Consider the following 23,407-nt stretch of genomic DNA (forward strand, 5'->3'; position numbering starts at 1 on the left):
CTGCTGGGAATTTTCATTCCATTTCCAGCTCCTGTGTCTCTCCTTCATTTAGGCTGCCCTTTTGTGCTGCATCTCGCGCACCCTACAGATAAGCACGTCACTGAGTGTGTCCAGCATGCACTCTGGGGTATTCATGAGGCCCTGCATGCAATCTGTCAGCTCCTTTATCAGCCTACTGATAGGCCTCTTAACATCCACATGTAATCTGTCACCCAAAAATACCTTATTTTGTTCCAAGAATTAATTCATGTTTTGTTTAAGGTAGGTTAGGAAGGGGGTGACCTGGCCCAAAGTGGCAGTTCTCTGGCTAAAGTTCTCAGTGACATCCCTGAATGACTTAAGGACCAACACTACTTGTCCCATTAATGCCCAGTAACCTCTGCCCAATATGCTGGACACCTTGATGTTCTGCTCAAAGGACATGGAGTAAAGAGTGTTGCTCAAGGATCTGATCCATTATGTCCCTGGTGAAGTTCCAACAGGTAATTACGTCCTGACGTAGTCAGTGGTGGGCTAGACCTTTTCAATCAGTTTTGACAGCCTACACAAACGGTCAGTTGGAATAGTTGCCCTTGTGCCCCAATTCAGCCTCTCATATCACCCTGTGTGCCTACACCAGCAACAACGGTAATGTCCTCCAAATATTTGGGCAGTTTTCAATGTGCCAACAATGAAAGAAAAGCATGCTGGGCACTACTGACACTCCATATTGCAAAGGTGAAGTGGATGGTTTGCCCAGCTCCCTTGGACAGCACGTCCTTCAACAATGGCACTCAAGACTGGTAAAGGGGGGCACTACAGTCCTGCAGAAAGTCGTGCGACAGGAAAAGCAAGAAGTGGGGCCCTTCCTCAATCATGGGGAAGGAAGGACCACCAAAGCTGACCAAGCAGATGTTTTACCTTACTTGACTGCTTTGACATGGGCCTTGAATGGAGAGCCCAAAATGTACCTGCCCAACCTGTCTCTTCGAGAATGCTAGCTTGGTTGTGACTAAAAACGCACCTTAATTTGGTAGGTGGGCTAGACAAGATTTTAGCACTAGTAGTAAATCGAGGATGTTCACTACTGCTGCTGCATGCAGCTCGTGGTACTTCAAACTGACTCCTAGAAGGCTTTTGCCTACTTGAGACTGGTATACCAGAGGTTATCTGACTACTACTTTTTCATACACGCCTGCCGCCAGTTCTGGAACCGGACACGGGCATTTCCAAATGTTTTGTGCTCGCTGGTAAAAATGGGGAAAATATAGCTATGTAACACCTGGTACCCCCAAAAGGTTATCTTATATATATCCACATCAATCTAATATTTGTTGGAGATGCAGACTGGAAGAAGGTAATTATCTACACATGTGTAGAAAAATTAAAAATCTTTGGAACAAAGCCTTTGACTTCTTAAAACAAACCGCAAATATCATAATAAAAAGAGAGAGGCAGCAGAAGCTCTATTGCACCCAAGATGACCACCGCTAACCCAGTACAAAAAACCCTTACAACCTATTGTTTTTTTTAGCAGTAAATAAAAACTAATTGCTAAATATTGGAAGCAAGATCTAGATTTTTCCTTTCAGTTATTAATAACACAGATAAAATTTCAAATAACCATGGAAGGGAAGGTTAGTTGGATTATTGGCTCATCAGCGAAAACTAAAAATATGTGGAAGGAAATATATGCAGTTTCTAACAAATTTTTTTCTGTAACCCTGAACGTCCGCTCATGATGTAACTCCTGCCCTCCCAATCAATCCCGTGTGCCTTTCCTGCCCTCTGTAAAGAACTAATGCACTTCTTAAATACATTATACAAGAGCTGCCGCCGTTTTTTTTCTTTCTTTCTTTCTATATTTTTGCATGTCAACCTTTGTCAAAAAAAAAAAACAAGGAAAAACTTTTTCTAATAAAGAGATACCTAAAAAAAAAAAAAAAAGGGAAAAAAAAAAAAAATATATATATATATATATATATATACATACACCCCTACTCAGGAAATTAACACAGTTAAATGGCATATTTTGTCGCCAATACTTATCAATGAACTGAGTAAAATAAGATATAAAGCTAATAAAAAATATTCACAAATGCGAGATTTTTGCTGGTAACGTATATATCAAACTACTCAGGAACAGCTTTTACATTATTAACAACTTAAAGACAGTCACACTGTGCGCAAACCCAGTAAAATGCCTGGTATTGTCACCAATATTTATCAGTGAATAATATATGATAAGATAAGACAATAACTAAAAACATATTTTTGCATTGTCCACAAATTAGAGGTTTGGCTGGTAGCGTAAATGCACAGCTGTCTTAAACTACTCAGGAACAGGTTTCAAATTATTTAAAACAACTGAAACATGAAGAATAATATATGGTAAGACAGGAAGATAATACACAATATTTTGTGTTGTCAACAAATTAGGCTTGGCTAGTAGCGTAAACGAGTTTATTACAGTATTTAATAAACAACTAAAACACACTGTGAGCAAGCACAATAAAATGCCTGGTTTTGATCAACGGTCACCTCCTAAACTTAAATGGTGTCGCTGGAATGCCTCGGAACACTTACCTCTCGATGGGTCACAGCCGCAGCTGCCGGTGATCTTCACATCTTCGGCAAGATGGCGACCGTCCTGAAAAAAAAATTATAAAGACGAAAAAGTTCGCTAGACGGTCTCCAGACCCGCTAGAGAACTCTGGCTCCACTTGCAGGTTGAATACAGGTACTGCATTCACCATGCAAGTCAACGGAGCCCAGCTTTCTAATCACAGTGTGATTAGTAAAAATAAATTAAAAATAAAATAAAATTAATAATAATTAGAAAAAAATAGTAAAAAAACAGTAAAATGTGAAAATTATTTCCTACTGATGTCACTATCAGGGGAACCTTCAAGTTGAAAAAAAAATGTTAAATTTTTTTTTAAAAAAAGGCAAAAAAAATAAAATACATATAAAAAATATATTTTTGTGAGCAAGTCCTAAAATTAGCATATTAGCTTAAAACAATTCTTGCATGGAAAGAGTTAAAATACTGGCATGGGGTGTCTACTTTTAAAAAATGTATGATTTGATGGGGTAAATTGAATTGGCCAGGTTCAACAAGGTCCCAATTAACCCGGGGGGAAGGATGGCCACACATCTAATTTCCAATTAGAAAAATGCACACGTACCAAATGTGGCCTTTTAGTTTTAGACAAACCCATGCATGTGGGGTATCACTGTACTCAGGAGATGTTGCTGAACACATATTGGGGTGTCGTGTGACAGCGGCATATACCAGGAGCTGTAAATTCATACATAAAGTAGGTGTGTTTGGGAAAAATACACACACATAAAAATACTACTGCAAACTTTGAAAAAATGCTGGTGGTAAAATTTGTGCATGCAAAGAGTTAAAATACCAGCATTGAAAATACCCTGGGGTGTCTAGTTTTCAAAAATATATGGTTTTGTTGGGCACACTGAAATGGCCCGGCTCAAAGATGTACCAAATAGGGCATGGGCAGTGGATCCCCAAATGCCAAAGTTCAACATTGAAAAATGTGCATGCCCCAAATGTGGCCCTTTTGCCCCCAAACAGCCAGGCAAAATTATTCATGTGAGGTATCGCTGTACTCAGGAGATGTTGCTAAACACATATTGGGGTGTTTTATGATAGTGACATATACCAGAACCTGTTTATTCATACCTCAAGTAAAATGTGTGTGAAAAAACAAATGCAAAAAAAAATACTACCATAAAGTTTGACAAAGGATGATGGTACAATAAGTGCTTGGAAAGGGTTAAAATACTAGCATTTGGAATACCCTGGGCTGTCTAGTTTTCAAAAATATATGACTTGATGGGGTAAATTGGGTTGGCCGGCTTCAAAGATACCTGAAATGCAGGGCCGGACTGGCCCACCGGGATACCGGGAAATTTCCCGGTGGGCCGGAAGGTCCGTGGGCTGGGCGGCCATGAAGACAGCCGCTGAGCTGCTCCCCAGGCTGCCCGAAATCTAATCAAAGCGGCCGCTGGGTGCTGATGCGGCCGGCCGGCATCAGCACCCAGCAGCCGTGTGCGATGGCCATCTAGTGATGGGAGCAGTGTGAGGGGTGAAAGCTCCACCCCCTCGAACTGACCTTTCACCCCTCACGCTGCTCCCATCACTATGCAGCCATCAGATTGCTGGGAATGTAATCTAAAGCTTTAATACTTTTTTTTAACTTTATATGGCAAGCCGATCCAGCTTACCATATAAATAAAAAAAAAAAGTGTTAAAGTAGCTCCGGCCGGCGGCATCAGCACGCACCGGCTGTTTAGATTACATTCCCAGCAGTCTGATGGCTGCATAGTGATTGGAGCAGCGTGAGATGGAAGCTCCGCCCCCTCGCACTCAGACTGCTGCAGCACCGGATGTCAGGTCAGTGGCATCCTGTCAGCATAGAGGAGAACAGTGTGCAGCTACCAGGAAGTCAAGAGAAGTAGAAGGTGAGTAAAATAATGTATTTTTTGTACTGTATAATGTTTTTTGTATTTGTTAAAAACAAAAAAAATCGGCATGTGTGTGTATGTAAGTGTGTCCCCCTATATGCCACTCTGCCTCCAGAAATGCCTTATATCCCCCTATATGCCACTCTGTCCCATGATATGCCTTTTAACCCCCTATATGCCAGAGTTGCATATAGGGGTATAAGGCATTTCTGGATGCAGAGTGACATATAGGGGGTCAAAAGGCATTTCTGGAGGCAGAGTGGCATATAGGGGATTAAAAGGCATATTATGGGGCAGAGTGGCATATAGGAGGTTATAAAGCATATCAGGGAGGCAGAGTGGCATATAGGGGGCATAAGGCTTTTCTGGAGACAGAGTGCCCCATGATATGCCTTTTAACCCCCTTCATGCCACTCTGCCTCCAGGAATGCCTTATACCCACTATATGCCACTCTGTCCCATGATATGCCTTTTAACCCCCTATATGGCAGAGTGGCATATAGGGGGTTAGAAGGCATATCAGGGGGCAGAGTGGCAAGCCTGGGGGCAGAGGTGCATAACTCGGGGGTAGGTTGTCAAATGAAAGGAAATAAAAACCAAACATGTCTCAATCATAGCTTTTATTAAATATGGAAAAAATTGTCTACATGAATTAATAAAGAAATAAAAGTTTCTTACCAGAATATCGTGAAGAATAATGTGATCAGTGTTTTGTTCCACTGAATAAAATGGAACTCTTTCATCTAAAAATGTTCGCAGTAGTAAATGTTCTGATCCATTATGTGTAATGTATTTCATTTATTAGGGCCTTTTAACACTTTTGCTTTCTGGCATTTTAATACAAATAAGATAAAAAGAAAGGCACATAGTGTGACTCGGGTGTGTATAAGGGGTGCGTGTGGGTATAAGAGCTTCACCGTGAGATAAACTATATGGGGCTGGTCTCCAAATTTTTCCAGGGCTGCTTTTCAGTCCCAGTCCGGCCCTGCCGAAATGGCACATGGGGGAAGAATTACCAGAATTGGAAAAAATGGCTTTGAAATAGCAAAACGCTACCTGTACTTATTGCCCCATAATGTGTAGAAAAAAAAGCAAAAAAACATAAAAACATTGGGTATTTCTAAACTCAGGACAAATAGTAGAATCTATTTAGCAGGTTTTTTCATTACCTTTTATAGATGAGTAAAAGATTTTTCAACTAAAAGTTAGAAAGTCATGTCTTTCTAAATTTTTCACCATATTTTATACTTTTTTTTAATAGTAAATAATATGATACAATCAAAACAATGTCATCTAAAGAAAGCCCTTCTTGTCCTGAAAAAAACAATATCTAATGTGTGTGGGTTCAGCAAATCGGAAAGAAGAAAATTACAGCTAACATTGTCATGAAGGGTACAAAAAGTAAAATCAGCCTTTTTCACGAAGGGGTTAAAGGCCAAAATGAAAAATCTTTGCCACTAGAGGCACTCTAACATAAATGTGTCCCTTTTAAGAGGGAGGGAGCCAAGAGCCTGTACTGCTCATTTTAATCTAATGGTTAACTAGCTCCGATGAAACCTGGCGTTTATGTGAGAGAAACTCACATAGGGCAATTCGCTTTGATTTCAATAACCCCTTAAGGACCAAGGCTGTTTAAAGACTTTTGCGGTGCTCGTGTTTAGATGTAATTTTCTCCTCACCCATTTAGTGTACCCACACAAGTTATATATTGTTTTTCTTAGGACAAGAAGGGCTTTCTTCAGATACAATTTTTATGATCATATCTAATTTCCTATATATATAAAAAAAATATATATATGATAAAAAAATTGGAAAACAATTTCTCACTTTTATTTGAAAAATCTTTTATTCATCCAAAAAAAGCTAATGAAAAAACCTGCTAAATAGAGTTTCGAAATACCCAATGTTTTCATGTTTTTTTTGCTTTTTTCTGCAAGTTATTGGGCAATAAGTACAAGTAGCGTTTTGCTATTTCATTCTGCCCCATGTGCTATTTTAGGTATCTTTAAAGCCGACAAATGCAATTTACCCAATCAAACCATATACCGTATTGGCTCGAATATAGGCCGCACTTTTTTCCCTCACTTTAAGTCTTTAAAGTGGGGGTGCGGCCTATATTCGGGGTCTAGCGCCCGACGCCCGGGACATGCAGTCCCGGGCGCCGGGCAGGCAGCGGGGTTAGGATACAGATCCCCCGCAGCGGTGCAGGGGACCTGCATCCTACTCTCCGATACGCTCAGACAGCCTCCCCTGCCAGCACTTCCCACGGGGGGGTGCCAGCACGGGAGGTTGTCTAAGCGCATCGTGCGGACCGCCCCCCCCCGGGCTTACCGGAGCAGACTCCCAGGTGTCTTGCGGGGCCGGCGGGGGATGTCTACGCAATACGCGTATACAACTTCCGGTGCCGGCACCGGAAGTTGTATTGCGTAGATGTCCCCCGCCGGCCCCGCAAGACACCCGGGAGTCTGCTCCGGTAAGTCGGGGGGGGGGGACAGTGGTAGCATATCTCGGGGAGGGAGGACAGTGGTAGCATATCTCGGGGAGGGAGGACAGTGGTAGCATATCTCGGGGGGGGAGGAGGACAGTGGCAGCATATCTCGGGGAGGGAGGAGAGTGGCAGCATATCTCGGGGAGGGAGGACAGTGGCAGCATATCTCGGGGGGGAGGACAGTGGCAGCATATCTCGGGGGGGGAGGACAGTGGTAGCATATCTCGGGGAGGGAGGACAGTGGCAGCATATCTCGGGGGGGCAGAGTGGCAGCATGTTTTTGGTGCTTTTTTAAAGAAAAAAACTTTTTCTTTAAAAAAGCACCAAACTTTTAGGGTGCGGACTATATACGGGGGCGGCCTATATCCGAGCCAATACGGTATTTTTGAAAACTAGACACCCCAAGGTATTTCAAATGCTAGTATTTTAACCCTTTCCATGCATGAGATTCTACCACCAGCCAGGGGCGTAACTAGAAACCTCAGGGCCCCGGTGTGAGAATCTGTTAAGGGCCCCCCAACCCATCGATCCCTTTCTCACGATCTACCCTCTCCCTCCCTACCCCCCCTTCTCACGATCTACCCTCTCCCTCCCTACCCCCCTTCTCACGATCTACCTTCTCCCTCCCTACCCCCCCTTCTCACGATCTACCTTCTCCCTCCCTACCCCCCTTCTCACGATCTACCCTCTCCCTCCCTAACCCCCCTTCTCACTATCTACCCACTCCCTCCCTACCCCCTTCTCACAATCTACCCACTCCCTCCCTACCCCCCTTCTCACGATCTACCCTCTCCCTCCCTACCCCCCTTCTCACGATCTACCCTCTCCCTCCCTACCCCCCCTTTCTCACGATCTACCCTCTCCCTCCCTGCCCCCCCTTTCTCACGATCTACCCACTCCCTCCCTACCCCCCCTTTGTAGGTCACTTACCGTCAACTCCTGTGTTGCGAGCGTGAGGCGTTTGTCTCGGGTGCCGGCGCTCAGCGTGAAGCGCTGGCACCCGAGACAAGCGCCTCACCCTCCCAACACTGCACTCTGGGCAGCGCTGAGGCAGGCGGCGGCAGCAGCGGCTGCGGCATCCTGGCTTTCTGTCAGTCAGGGGGGCCCAAGAGTTGCCGAGCGGTCGTTTTCAGCAACCGCTCGGCACCCCTTGGGCCCCCCTGACTGGCAGAACTCCAGGGCCCGGTCACAGTCGCGACCCCTGCGACCCCGGTAGTTCCGCCACTGCCACCAGCCTTTGCCAAAGTTTGTGGTAGTAATTTTTTGGGGGTATTTTTTTTCACACAAATTGTACTTCAGGAATAAATTCATAGCTCCTGGTATACGTCACTATCAACCAACACTGCAATATATGTTCAGCAACATCTCCCAAGTGCAGTGATACAGCACATGGATGGGTTTATTGGGTTGTTTGGGATTTAAAATGCCACATTTGGAAAGTGCGCATTTTTCAGCTTGGAACTTTAACATCTGGTCCTACTGCCCTCATGTCATAAGTGGGCCACCTTTGAAGTCAGCTAATTCAATTTACCACATGAAACTATATATTTTTGAAAACTAGACACCCCAGGGTATTTCAAATGTTTAATTCTTTCCATGCACTAATTTTACCACCAGCCTTTGTCAAAATTAGTGGTAGTATTTTTGTTGTATTTTTTATCACACAAATTGTACTTCGGAGCAGTCACAGCGCACCCAGGGGTGGGTGTTAGGTGTTGCTATCGAAGCATTTCAGAGACACCATTGAATTTTAGGAGGGGGTAGTGATGGGGAGAAAGGGATCCTGTAAGGGGAAGTGTGAGCCAGTATGTTTGTGTGTGTGGGCAAGTGTCAATTTGTATGTATGGGCAAATGTGTATACATGCAGTGTATATGTGTGGGTATGAGCAGGCTATATGTGTTTATGGGCAGCCATGTGTAAGGGCAGTGTATATGTGTGCATATGGGCAGGAGTGTGTAAGGTCAGTGTATATGTGTGTACATGAGTAGTGTATATGTGTGTGTGTATGGGGAGGCATGTGAAAGGTCAGTGTATATGTGTGTATATGGGCAGGTGTGCGTGTATGGGCAGTGTATATGTGTATGCATGAGCAAGCTATATGTGTGTAAGAGCAGTATTTATGTGTGTATATGGGCAGGCATGTGTAAGAGCAGTCTATATGTGTGTATATGGCCAGGTGTGTGTATATGTTTGTGTATGGCAGGCATTGTAAGGGCAGTGTGTGCGCGTGCATATGGGCAGGAGTGTGTAAGGTCAGTGTATATGTGTGTATATGGACAGTGTATTTGTGTGTGTATGGGGGGCATGTGAAAGGTCAGTGTATATGTGTGTAACTGGGCAGGTGTGTGTATATGGGCAGTGAATATGTGTATGTATGAGCAAGCTATATGTGTTTAAGGGCAGGCATGTGTAATGGCAGTGTATATGCATGTATATAAACAGCATGTGTAAGGGCAGTGTGTGTACGGGCAGGCATGTGTGAGGTCAGTTTATATGTGTGTGTGTGTGTATGGGCAGGTGAGTGTAAGGAGGGTATATGTGTATCAATACATGTACGGCTCCGCAGGAGCCATAGCCATAAAAGAGCTCTGTGCCGATCATCATATCTGGCACAGTGCTGATGGGCAGACGTGCAGAGCAAGACTACACTGAAGGCCTGCAGACAGACAGACCAGAGACAGGGAGGTAAGGAGATTAACACACACATACAAAAATGAATTGTGCATGCTACGGGGAGTATAAAGGGGAAACTATGCTGTGTATAGAGATGGAGGGGGGGGTGATTTTAGTGCAATACTGATGATAGGGGATGGGAATCATTGTGGGGAAGAATATAATGATAATGATGGTAGGAGATATGACTATGGTAGTTGAGGCATATGGCTTACTGTTTATGAATTAGATGCTCGGGCAGCTCTACACATACATACACACACACATACTCTAACACCTTATACATACAGTACATACATACCCACACACAGACACACACGATCACTCAAACTTTATACACTTATACATAATTACATAGACACCCTCTGTAAGCACTATACACTAGTATTCATAAATGTTTTGGTTATTACAATTGTTGATTTTGTTAGGATATTTATTAAAAACGTTATAGGCATTTCTGTTAATATGTATGATTCTCGTTTGATCTATACCTGCAACGGATGTGATATTCAGTTGATCTCTATGTTTCCACGTGGTCAACATTTGATCTACACACTCACTGCAGGGTTTACATGTGATATTCAGTTGATCTCTATGTTTTCATATGGTTCTCGTTTGATCTATACAAACAATGTGGCATTTGCATGCGATATTCACTTGATCTGTTTGTTTACTAGTGTAATGTTTGTGGGGTTGGAGCACGGCGCAGAAAGACACCAGGTGAAGCAGCAGACACAAAACCAGTAGATAATGCAACAGCAATGGTTTATTTACTGAAGCAAAAAGGAATAGGCAAAAAGCAGTACCTGTTAAGCAATCCGTAGTCAGGGGTAGAGAGAATCAGCAAAGTCTGTATAATCAAGCCAAGGTCAAAGTCCATAGAATCCAATAAACAAGTGTCCAGCAATAAGGGAGAGGGATATAGCAGGTAACCAGAACAATCAAGTAATGAATATACAGGGCTGCAGGTTTAAATAGCCCGCCAATGACTGACTCCTCCCATAAGCCCTTCTTCCCCAATATGCCATACTAATGGTGACTGTCCGTCACCTCTTTGTCCCGCCTCCCTGTGTCACTGGACCGCAGGACACGCCTCCCCGCTGTCAATCTCCTTCTGGCGTTCGCCCTACACGGCGTGCACCGCAGGAGAGGCCAGGGATGCGGCCTATCCTCCGTGGATGCGGTCCGCGGCCGCGTGGTATGCGACCGCGTGGGCCGCGGTCGAAGACGCCGGAGTCCAGTGAGGTCCCCGCCGGGCAAGGACACACGCGGACGGCGGGGGTGAACGGTAAGTTCCTGACAACTAGGCAGCCCTACTTTATGACATGCCAAAATGGTTTTGGACTGTTGCAATACAGCTTAGAAAAATATTTTGAACATTAAATGGTTATTAGAACTGATATAAATTAATTATTGGTTAACATATGTTTTGAAAATGTTTACCCCTAGAGGATAATTTGCACTTAATAATAATAGCAAATCATTTTGCACATTTGTAGCTGTAATTATTTTTAGGATAGATACAATTTATTTCCGTGTTTATTATCTACTGTGAAAGTGGTTTCTTATTTACCGTGTTTTATCCAAGCAAACTAAAAAATGGTTAACTTAACGCTTAAAAAATAATTTGGGATTATTTGGACCATACTGACGCTCTCCCAGATGGTCCCAATTACATGATGTCATGGGCCACAGTGATATTAAATAAAATATACTGTTTTTCATGCATGGTTTGTCCCAATTCTGAACAAAAATAAAATTGAGGCGGGACCCCACACAAGCGTGTAATGGCACCAAGAAATATGGGGCTGGTATTCAGAAATTGCCAGGGCTGTGTTTTTTCTAGTCCGGCCCTGAAGGTAGTGTGGCTTATTGTAAGTAGTGCTAGACTTTTTGCCTGAAAACAGGATACATATTCAAGATAAGATTGGTATTTATTGCGGTATAAACTCAAAGTTTATGTAACTTATTAAAATAGCCACAAACTTTTTTTTTTTTTTTTTTGCAGAGCATATAATCTTCTGTACAAGTCTTTTTTTAACTAAATTCTTGGAGAAAGCAGTTATCAGGTTTGCTAATTTGCATAAGAACAACAGACCCCTTAACAATCTATAATTATCAGAACCATTGGCTGGTCGATTTAACATTTGCATATTCCCTTGACAAAGAGAAGCCAAAAAAATCTCTGTAACTCATTTCCACCTTGAACTGCCTACACGGAAGCAGGCACTTCTGTTTGCTGTCTTGAACATCATTATTGCTTACCAAACATACAGTTTCCATTCTGAATAAACGTTTGGGACTAACAAAAAAGATATTTGGCACTCACATAACAGATTTTAATGTCAACTATAGTATGATGACGATTGGTCTATCAACAGTATTATGTAAGCATAACAAATAGTTTTGTCATTTAGTCAAACTACATCTTAAAACAGCAATTATCATATTGTTCACTTCTCAAATTAACCTTTCCTCTTTCCTTTACTAAACTTTATTTTCTATGGGAGTGCCTAATGGTGGCTATAAATCCATGACACCTTTCTACAAATCTAAAATATTATAAAAAAATGTGTTTATAAGTTACATGACTCAGGCACCATCTAATGCACGATGAATCTTCGTTTTCGTCTTAGTTTACTAATCTCCTGGGTCCCTTCCCTTCTAGCCTACATTATCTACGCAGCATAGCAGGGGTTAATGGCAGAGAAAATTCTTAGGTTCGTCATCAAGAGTTAAAGGGCTGTGCAAACGACTATTGGTCGCCTGCAGGGGCCTCCAGCCCACCAATAGACTCACTCGCACGGCAAACCTACGTGTCACAAACTATACTTACCTGTGCAGCGGGTAGCCGTGTACCTGCTGCTCGACGCGTCCTCCAGCGACGCGGAATGCAGGCTTCCCGACGGGGGCTTTGCGCATGCGCGAAAGCCAGTTCTCTTAAAGGGACCGCGTCCCGGAAATTGGGCAGGTATCAGGGGGCTTCTGGGACTGCTTAAACAACTGGAACCTTTCCTAAGGTGCTCAGTTGTTGTTTAGAGTTCCTGAAAGCAACTCAGCGGTTTGTTCCCCGTCTCCCGTTAAATTCCAGTTAACCCTTTCCTGCCTGTTCCTCATCCGTCCTGCTCCTTGACCCTTATTCTCCGTCCCTGTTCCCTTCGTTTGGATTTCTCGACTTTCACCCGTATTTAGATATCGACTTCAGCTACGTCTTAACCCCTGGCTTTCTGCTCTGCTGCACCGTGTTAACCCTCAGGCTTCTGGAGGGTCCATGTTATCCGTTTACCAACCCAGAGTCTACTGTGACAAATTTTGAAATGCAATTTAACTTACGATAATCATTACAGAATCTTATAGTGCCGTCAGGTTTTGGAACCAGCACAATAGGACTGTTCCATTCACTATGGGATTCTTCAATTACCCCCAGCTTTAACATTTTTTCCACCTCCAAGGTTATAGCTTTCCTCCGAGCTTCGGGAATTCTGTATGGTTTTAAGTTTACCTTTTTCCCGGGTTCTGTTATTACATTATGTTTGATGATACTAGTCCTTCCTGGGACTGCAGAGAAAATGTCCTTGTTTCTCCTGACAAAATCTCTGACTTCTTGTTTCTGATGCCTTGAGAGTGTTTCTGGAATATTTACCTCAGGATCAGGGATGGGAGGCTCTGGGGGCTTCAAAGCGGTTAAGACTTCCCTATCTTTCCAAGGTTTTAACAAATTGATATGATAGAGCTGCTCAGGTTTTCTCCTACCTGGCTGCCTTACTTTATAGTTAACCTCTCCCACCTTTTCAATGATCTCATAGGGGCCATGCCAAGTTGCAAGAAACTTATTCTCCACTGTAGGAACCAACACTAGTACTCTGTCCCCAGGTTGGAATACCCTGATCCTAGAATTACGATTATAGCAATTTTTCTGTGCTTCCTGAGCTTTCTGCATATGTTCTCTGACTACAGGCATGACGGCTGCCATTCGGTCCTGCATCTGTGCTATATGCTCAATCACACTTCGGTAAGGTGTGGTTTCCTGCTCCCATGTCTCTTTAGCTATGTCTAACAATCCACGAGGATGTCTCCCATATAATAACTCAAAGGGTGAGAAGCCAGTGGAGGATTGGGGAACTTCCCTAATGGAGAACATTAGGTATGGTAACAAAAAGTCCCAATTTTTGCCATCAGTGTCTACCACTTTCCGTAACATACTTTTTAGAGTTTTATTAAACCTCTCGACTAAACCGTCAGTCTGGGGATGGTAAACTGAGGTCCTAATATGCTTCACTTGAAGGAATTTGCACAACTCTTTCATGACTTTGGACATAAACGGGGTTCCTTGATCCGTTAGTATCTCTTTAGGAATACCCACTCTACTAAACATTAACATGAGCTCTTTTGCTATATACTTTGCAGACATATTACGTAGGGGAACTGCTTCCGGATAACGAGTTGCATAGTCCATAACAACCAAAATATATTGGTGTCCCCTAGCTGATTTTACCAATGGCCCCACTAAGTCCATAGCAATCCTTTCAAAGGGTATGTCGATTATAGGTAGAGGTATCAGTGGGCTACGAAAAGCCTTGAAAGGGGCTCTGAGTTGGCACTCAGGACAAGAGGAACAATAGTTTGTTACTGCAGCAAATACCCCAGGCCAGTAAAATCGTCTAAGAATTCTCTCTCGTGTTTTTTCTACTCCCAGGTGTCCACCCAAAATGTGACTATGTCCAAGACTAAGTACGATTTTTCGGAAAGCCTGGGGAACCAATAACTGTTTAGTGGTATCTACACCCTTTCTTTCTACTCTATATATCAGATCATTGATTACTTCAAAGTAGGGATTGGGCAATCTGTTTTCTGGCTGATTAACAACTCCATTTGTGACTTGAATATTATTTCTAGCAGCAACTAATGTAGGATCTTCCCATTGAGCACATTTAAAATTACCCGGACTGACCCCTAACTCTGGGAAATCATCCTCCTTCTCTGTGCTAGTACCAGCCTCCTCTCTGTTTCCAACAGTATTATCCCCTACTAACACAGGTAAAGGGTGGAAAGCTTTACATTTATTTTGTCTCATGTCATCCAGAGCGTCTTCCAAATCAACATCAGAAAAGGGAAACACAGGCCCTTCACCAGTTTGACTGCTTCCTAATGAGGTATGGCCTGAGTTTTCTGTGGATCCCCACAGCTGGAGAAAGTTGGGGAAGTCTCGTCCAATCACCACATCATGTGCTAAACTGGGCATTACACCTACTCTATATTTTATATTACCATACTCAGTTTCAATTTGTACCTCAGCAGTGGGATATTCTCGCTTGTCACCGTGTACACAGATAATTCCCATTTTATGTACATAATCTGTTTCTACCTCAGGTATTATCGACTCGGCTACTAAAGTCACCATGCTCCCTGAATCTAGCAGTGCTCTAGACATTTTCCCATTTACATTCACATAACACCAATGAGAATTATCATTATTAGCAGAACCAACACATTGATAAAGAGAACATGGATTTTCCCCCATATTGCATTCCATACGTTCGTCGTTGAGTAGGCAGTCCTTGGCTGTATGACCAACCCCGTTACATTTATAACATTTGATAACATAGTCATATCCCCAATTAGTTCTTTTCCCAGGTTTGTTATGTCTGTATGCGGCTCGGACTCCTGGAATAGCGTCTCTGGTGTCTTGTGCATATACCTGCCGTTCTTCAGTACCCCTTAAATCATGAACAGTCTTACCAGCTTTCCCAGGATCTTGGATCTTCTGATTGCGGGATTGCTCAGTTGAAACAGGACGTGCAAGTTCTCCTGCAGCTACATACCTCTCCACCAAAGCAATTAATTGGTCTGCTGTCTGAGGGTCACTTTGACTAACCCATCTACGCAGAGTGGGAGGCAAGCCCCGCAAAAAACGGTCCATTACTAAGAGTTCCACAATGTGACTAGCTGAGTTGACCTCCGGCTGTAACCACTTCCTGGCCAGATGTATTAGGTCAAACATTTGGGATCTTGCAGCTTTGTCAGAGGAATATGACCATGAATGGAACCTTTGTGCACGTACTGCTGAGGTTACTCCAAGCCTTGCCAGGATTTCATCCTTCAACTTGCTGTAGTCACTGGCCTGTGCTGGCTCCAAGTCATAGTAGGCCTTCTGGGGTTCTCCACTCAGGAACGGTGCCAGTATGCTTGCCCACTCAGCTGCCGGCCATCCTTCTCTCGCTGCTGTGCGTTCAAAAGCCAGAAGATATGCCTCAGTGTCATCTACTGCAGTCATCTTTTGAAGATAGTGACTTGCCCGAATCACCTTGGGTCCTTGATAGGTCCCTTCAGAGTCCCAGTTCAGCTTTTCAGACAAAGCGTGAATCTCCTGCTGTAGCGCATGGGTAGCGGTTTGCTGTTCCTCACGGGTCACTCTGAATGCCTCAGCTTGTGTCATAACAATCTGCTGTACCAAGGTCTCAGTGCTTTCCTTCTGTGTTTTGGCCATTATCATAGCATTCTCTGCTTGAGCCAGCACCAGCTGCTGTAGGGCTGCACTATTTTCTGCAGCTCTCCTATTAGCTTCCTGCTGTGCAGAAGTAGACTGGATCAGTGCTTTAATAACTTCCTCCATGGTGAGCTGTAAATGGCTTCTACCCACAGACTTACGTGGATGCCCGCAATCTCCACCATATGCGACAGGCCTCCCTTTTCCTTGGGATTTTTGTCAAGGATCTCGGTTGTTACCACAGTCTTCTAGGGTAAATGAAGCCCAGGATACATCCAGCTCAGTATCAATGTTTATTTTACAGGAAGAAACAGCAGCAGTTATAAGCAGCACAGGATTACAGTCTTTGCTTGAGCACTGACTTAGTATAAAAGAGCTTCAAACATTCACCTTCCAACAAGTCACAAGTTTCCATCAAAATGGCTTTTCAGAGAGAAACCACACTCCTCAGTTCCTCAGCTCTCCCAGCTGGAATAACAATGGCCTCCTCCTGAATCAGGCTCAGTTCCTTTTACCCTCTGCCTGCTAATTAATCAACCACAGGTGAGCTGCTACTTAGTCCACACCTGTGGAGCTCCTGTCCAGAATGCAGACTCTGGATTGGATCAATACAGCAATTAGTGCTGTTGGAGCACTGGCCCACCCTGCTCTTCCAGATGCTCCGCCCCAGGGACCCTTACCATGTTTTGCAAACTGCCAGTAATGCAGTTTGTAGTCAAACAACATCTTTCCCTGGGACTTCAATTTTACACATAAGGACACAGAAAGTTAGCCAGAGAAGGGTGTATATACCGCCCATCCACTATTGTACCGGCCTTTCTGTCACACTACGTTAACTCCTCGTCTGCTGTTCCTGAGTCCGTCTACTTACCCAGAGTCTACGTTAACGCCTCGTCTGCTGTTCCTGAGTCCGTCTACTTACCCAGAGTCTACGTTAACTCCTCGTCTGCTGTTGAAGTCTACATCTCCCGTTCCCTGCTCAACTTACTACTAGCAGTCTGCCAACAACCTGAGAAGTGCATGGTCTGGCCTCCCTGCACAAGGTTCCTCCTCCCCTGGGCCAGGTAGGCTTAACACTACGAGGTCTGTGTAAGCCACTCTATTGGTTGCGTGCAGGGGCCTCCTCTGGCATCCATCAATATTAAACCCTTCTAAAAAAAAAAAAAAAAAAAAAAATGTCAAAAAAACTGAACACGAAGAATGTACACAAATATTCGCCAGAACTGAACAAGGGAACGGGCAAATATTCATGGAATAGGAAGATTTTTTTCCCCATGAACACGAACCCTCAGCTGAACACGAAGAGTTGGCCGGCGCCCAAGTCTAATTAACAAGAAGGCAATTAGAGAAATGCCATTGTGATGTGTGCAGAGTACAATGACACGTTAATGTAAATTTTAAGTTTTTTATTCTGATGTTTGTTTTTAACACCCAGTTTGTTCATTACATTATTTTAAATAACTGAAAAATGTGCATATTGTTTTTTATCTGATTAATCAAAGCAATAATCGGCCAACTAATCGATTACGAAAATAATCATTAGTTGCAGCACTACTTCCACAAAGGTCAGGTTTCTGGTGAGACCAACTGCAGCCAAGCAAACGGCTAAGTGTCTGCACACCAGTCCCCTGAAAGTAGACCCCAAACCTGATGGTACCTAACCAAACTGCACACATGGAAGTACTTGGGGGACCCAAGAAAGAAAATTGTCCAGGAACTGTATGACAGATCCAGAAATCCCGAAATACCCACGTTTTGATTAATCTTGTTGCTATACTTTATGATCTTTGTTACTCCTGGCGAAATGTTAATAAGCTGTCCTGCTATTAGTCTTAGCTCTAGCAGTTGCTAACCGGACTCCTTATCCTCCTAAAACCTCACTGTAATGATTGTCCACATAAAACCCATCGCCCTACTAGCAACCAAAAAGAGGCGCGAAATATTAGCAACTGAAAAGCCGACTCAGTCTTCGCCATAAGCGCCCCCTTGCCAAAGATACAAAAACAACAGACTGCTCGTTCAAAAGACATACATGATGCGGAGTGGGGATGAGTGAGGACGTGGTACGCGGCACGCGTCACGCTATGCGTGCAACGTAACCACGCCCGCGGCTAGTGCCGGCTAATGGAGACGCATCGAGTACTGAACGCTACTATCTACCGTGAACGGGAGAACTCGACGGACTCGATCGACCCGATGGTTAGAAACAATTCACAAGAGTGCCTCTGCGTTTCTGCGGATCGTGACGGATCTGAGTGCTGTCTTCGCGGTGCTTTTTCTCCCTCCTACTACTTCCCCTAAAAGTGCGGACTCTGGCTTCTCATGCTGGGCAGGACACCTTGACTTCCAAGAGTCTCTAAAGCCGTCTTCACGCCATTGAAAACTCAGAAGTATGGACCCTCTGTACACGTGGCCCACTTATCAAGATAAGTGATCTCACTGATTTTTTCTTTCTATTTATTGATCTATTCGGAACTTTATTATTTGATTGATTTTGGTCTTGGTACAATATAGCCGTCTACAAAGCTAATACGCGATTATATGGATAAATATTACTTATTGAAGATATTATTGAAGATATATTGAAGACTAAGGGCTGTATAAATATACAAATTAATAAAGCTGAGAAGGAAAATTAATATTTTTGAAAAGAGGGGACGGATTGTAGACTGGAGGGAGGACAGAGAAGGAGTGGAAAGCCGAACACACACAATACAAAGGAGAAATAAAGAAGAATATAACCGATAATATATCTAAAGAGTACTGGATAAGGTGAAACAAACAATTAAGGAAACGAAACGAAAAGGCAGGTAAAGATATAATTGATATAATGCCGCCCAAAAAAGAAAAAGATCGAGAAAAGGAAAGAGAAAAGGATAGGAGGATAAGTTTGGACAAATCTAAAGTCTTGACGACATTCTATTCTCCTAAATCCTTAACATCCACTGCTATTCATACATCCAAACGCCCTCCAAAGGACTCCTTGGATGCTTCAGCTGACCTCTCCCTGGACATTTGTCCAGACACTATACAATCTGACATAACTTATTCCACCAAAATTGAAAACATAAATGATTTATACTTAAAACTTACGGCAGAAATGAAATCCAACACAGTTTCTCTGAAACAGGATATTGCTTCCATTCTGGCCACACTCACTTCTCAGGCAAATTCTATTCAGTCACTACAGCTTGAATTGGGTACTGCTAGAAAAGAGACTAAAGTTTTGAAGGATAAAATTCAATCTATGGAAATGAAGCTTACGTACTTGGAGGACAGATCAAGGCGTAAAAATCTTAGGATTAGAGGGATCTCTGAAAATATTACTAACCTAGAAGAATATCTAAATGGTTTGGTATCCATTTTTACAAAACAAGATTGTTTGGTCATTCAACCATTTGAAAATTTCCACAGGATTCCGAAGCCGAAAGATTTGAACACTGAGACCCCCAGAGATGTAATGGTCCGCTTTAATAATATACTCTTTAAGATCCTCTTTATAAAAGAATTTAATAAAGGCAAAACACAAATGGATCAATACAGGGAATTGAGACTGCTCCCAGACTTCTCCATAGCGACACGTAACTTCAGGCAACAATTTTCTATAGGTGTCAAGAAACTCCGTGACCTGAATATAAGATATAAATGGGGTTCCCCCTCTAAACTGATCGTGTTTAAAGAGGGTGGACCGCATATAATTAATAATCCTCTTGAACTTGACGACCTTTTAACCACTTTAATTTCAACTGAACGGCATTAATGCTCTGAGTAGCAAACTTATTTACACAATTTATATGCATCATGTGGTTTTTTTTTTTTTAAATATCTATTTATTTATTTATCTATTTATTAATTTATTTATTTATTTATTTATTTTTTATCATTTTTTTTTTTTTTTTTCCCTATAACGTGCAATTACTGCACCTATATGTATTGACCACCAATTGATTTGCACTAAGACACTTTATTCGTAGAAATGGTATTTTAGTTTTGTTTAATTAACACATATTTAATTAATATTACTATGAATTAAAATTTTTATTTGCTCAGATATTCTATATTAACATATTAAGCGATTTTGCACATCAATTCATGTCGAACAGATATTATGTATTTATTTATTTATAACTTATTTACACATAATCAGTTAACTAGATATACTGAGCAAGTACTGTACTCACACACATTGAATATTAACGGTTTTTGCACTAATGTCACTTTACTTGTGGAAACTGTACTTTCCAGCTAGTTGAAAAGCACATATTTATGAAATAGACCTCTTTTTATATAGGTATTTAGTATCCTCACATTATGTGATTTGCACACTAACTTAAGAAGAATGGGAATATTTATTTATTTATATATTTATTATCTTTTTTCTCTGGAACTTGCTACTTCTATATTATGTGATTTTGCACATTATTTATGTACAACGGAAATATTTATTTATTTACATCTCTATTTATTATGGATTAGTTATATTGTGCAAATATTGCATTTATATATACTGAACAATATCTGAATGTGCAATCACTGCATCTATATGTACTGAACACCAATCGATTTCCACTAAGACACTTTATTCGCGGAAATGGTATTTTAGCTTCGCTTAAATAGCATATATTTAATTATTATTACTATGAATTAGAATTTTATCTGCTCAGATACTTCATATTAATATATTAAGTGATTTTGCTCACTAATTCATGTCGAATGTGAATTATGTATTTATTTATTTATAATTTATTTACACAAATTCAGTCAACTAGATATATTGAGCAAGTACTGCACTCATACATATTGAATATTAATGGTTTTTGCACTAATGTCACTTTACTTGTGGAAATTGTATTTTTCTGCTAGTTGATAAGCACATACTTATGAAATAGACCTCTTTTTATATAGGTGTTTAGTACCATCATATTATGTGACTTGCATATTAATTTAGGAAGAATGGAAATATCTATTTATTTATATATTTATTATCTTTTTCCGTGGAACTTGCTACTATTATATTACGTGATTTTGCACATTAATTTACGTACAATGGAAATATTTATTTATTTAAACTTTCTACCTATTATGGATTAGATATATTGTGCAAATACTGCACTTATATACACTGAACAACATTTGATTTCCACTTTAGTTACTTTATTCATGAAAAAGGCACTTAGTTTTTTTTTTTTTTTTTTTTTTTTTTTATTATCAGCATTTTTATTTTGTACACTGATTTAAGATGAATGGGAATTAAATAACTATTTATCTATTTATTTCCTATCTTATTTATTATTATTATTATTTTTTTTTTTTTTTTTTTTTTTTTTTTTTTTTGTAATATAATATTTGACTAATTAGTGCTACAGGACTTAATTAGATGAATGTACATGTTTGGATATTAATTGTTCTGCACTAAAGTCACTTTATTTACAGGCACTTTATTATAGGTTGGATTAGTATATATTTATTACCACGAAACAGATTTCACACATGAAATGGAACGGAATTATTTATTTCATTATTTCTATATACATATATATAATTTTTTTTTTTTTTCTCTCTTTTTTTTTTTTTTTTTTTTTTTATATATTTAATATCTATTTAAAGTATATTTAATTTGTTTACTTTATTCTATATAACCTCATGTTTGCGATGTCTCCACTCGTCGGCACTTACGCATGAATATAGCCCGATACAATAAATGGGGCAACAAATGCATGAATCATTTTCATGTGTAACTTGTATGGATGTAAATGTATTGTTTTTGATTTTTTGTGTATGTTTATGTTTATGTTTTGGCGGTAGACCAGATCTAGGGGGGGAGAAGGAGGGAGTAATAGTATTTAATATACATGACACTTAAATTAGCATCTATTAATTGCCAAGGATTAAATTCTCCATATAAGAGAGGCTTTTTATATGATATGTTAACTCGAGAGCAAGTGGATATATGTTTAGTCCAAGAAACTCATTGGAAGACGGATGACTTTCATTGTTGGAAATATAAGAGATTTCCTATTATTGCCCAAGCTAGTTTAACCGGGACAAAAAAAAGAGGTGTTGCAATTTTGATAAATCAAAAAATTAAATTTGAACAGCTATATCTGGAAAATGATCATGAGGCAAGATACATTATTCTTCTTTGTAAATTGAACGATGTATTACATACACTCGTTAACATATATGCTCCTAATGTATACACAGTAAAATTTCTGGAAAAGATCTTAGACAGAGTTCAAAATATTACAAAAGGTTTTTTATTGATAGGCGGAGACATGAATTGTATTTCAGATGTTAAACTAGATAAAAGCTTTTCTTATGGCTCACATCCAAATTCAACTTTGAAATCTTTGGCTAGAGCTTTTTGTCTTTGTCTTGCTCGAAACAAATTATATGACATTTGGAGGGCACAGAATCCATCTGTGAAGGAGTTTACTTATTATTCTGCTGTACACCATTCTTATTCAAGAATTGACATGTTTCTGACTGATATTAAGTCTATTGAACGTTGTGATTCCTCTAGCATTGGAAACCTATCTTGGTCAGATCACGCACCCATTTTTATAAAAATTAAAAATAATGAAGACTTTAACACAAGATCTAATTGGAGATTAAACGAAACTCTTTTGTCCTCCCGAGATTTTAGCGAACAACTTCGAAGGCTAGCTACAGAATTTATGGAGATGAATGACAATGGTACGGTCTCAGATGCGACCTTATGGTGCGCTTTTAAAAGCACTATGAGAGGCCACCTTATAAAACAAGGTGCATATATTAAGAAATTGAAAGGGGCTACTCTTACTGACCTCTATATTAAATTAGCACAGTTAGAGGCTGTTAATAAATTAAACCCTTCAGTTCAGATTTACGATGAAATTAAGGAGATCCAATTTAAGATTAACGAAAGATTAACGGAGAAGATTAACAGAAATTTAACATCTCTGAAACAAGAGTGGTATTATAGCAGCAATAAAGCTAGCAAACACCTAACGAATAAAATTAAAAATAAAAACGTTAAAAATAAAATAAATAAGATAGTATCAAATGGGAAAACATTTTTAACTCCAAAACTAATTAGTGAAGCCTTCAAAGAGTATTACAACACACTATATAATCTACCAGTATTAACGAAAGATAAAATGCAAATGAATTGCTTTCTTAACACTCTTGACTTACCAAAAATCTCTGAGATAAATCTACAAAAATTAAATTTACCGATTAATTTATCTGAGATAAGTAAAATTATAAAAAATCTACCCTCGCATAAAGCTCCAGGCCCAGATGGATT

This window comes from Spea bombifrons, chromosome 13 (assembly GCF_027358695.1).
Source record: "Spea bombifrons isolate aSpeBom1 chromosome 13, aSpeBom1.2.pri, whole genome shotgun sequence".
NCBI lineage: Eukaryota > Metazoa > Chordata > Amphibia > Anura > Pelobatidae > Spea > Spea bombifrons.